The sequence below is a fragment of the Calidris pugnax genome, unplaced genomic scaffold (genome assembly GCF_001431845.1).
Source record: "Calidris pugnax isolate Ruff unplaced genomic scaffold, ASM143184v1 scaffold135, whole genome shotgun sequence".
Classification (NCBI taxonomy): domain Eukaryota; kingdom Metazoa; phylum Chordata; class Aves; order Charadriiformes; family Scolopacidae; genus Calidris; species Calidris pugnax.
The window spans coordinates 1,927,649-1,928,754 of NW_015090961.1; positions in this window are offsets into that span (position 1 = coordinate 1,927,649).

Sequence of the window (1,106 nt, forward strand, 5' to 3'; positions counted from 1 at the left end):
TGGGGATGGGATAGGGATGGGATGAGGAAGGGAAGGGATGGGGATGGGATGGGTTGGGGAAGGGAAAGGAAGGGGATGGGGATGGGATAGGGATGGGGAAGGAGACAGATGGGGATGATGACTGGGACAGGGATGGGATAGGGATGGATGGGGATGGATGGGATAGGAATAGATGGCTGGGGACGGATGAGAATAGGGGTGGGGATGGAAATCGGGATGGAATAGGGATGGGGATGGATGGATTGGGATGGGCATGGGATAGGGATGGATGGGGATGGGATAGGGATGGATGGGCATGGAATAGGATGGGGATAGGATAGGGATGGATGAGGAGGGCATGGTGTGGGAATGGGGATGGGGATAGGAATGGCCATGGCAATGGGATGAGATGAGAATAGGGATGGAGATGGGGATGGAATAGGGATGTGGATGGAGGGATTGGGATGGGCATGGGATAGGGATAGATGGAAATGGGATGGGATGAGAATAGGGATGGGGATGGAAATGGGGATGGATGGATATGGGATAGAGGAGACAGATGGGGAGGAGATGGGATGGATGAGGATGGGAATAGGATAGGGATGGGGATGGGATAGAGGTGGATGGGATAGGAATAAATGGATGGGGATGGAGACAGGGATAGGATAGGGATGGATGGATTGGGATGGAGATGGGGATAGGGATGGGATAGGGATGGATGGGGATGGGATGGAGATGGGAATAGGATAGGGATGGGATAGGGATGGATGGGGATGGGATGGAGATGGGAATAGGATAGGGATGGCTGGGGAGGGGATGGGGATAGGACAGGGATGGATGGGACAGGAATAGATGGATGGTGATGGAGACAGGGATGGGATAGGGATGGATGGATTGGGATGGGGATGGATGGGATGGGATGGGAATGGGGATGGTGATGGGAGAGGCTGGGGAGGAGACGGGGATGGGATGGGAATGGATGGGATGGGAAAAGATGGATGGGGATGGAGATAGGGATGGGATAGGGATGGGGATAAATGGATGGGGATGGAGATGGGGAAGGGATAAGGATGGGGATGGCTGGATCGAGATGGAGATGGGAGATCTGTAGCACCCCTGCCCCCCAC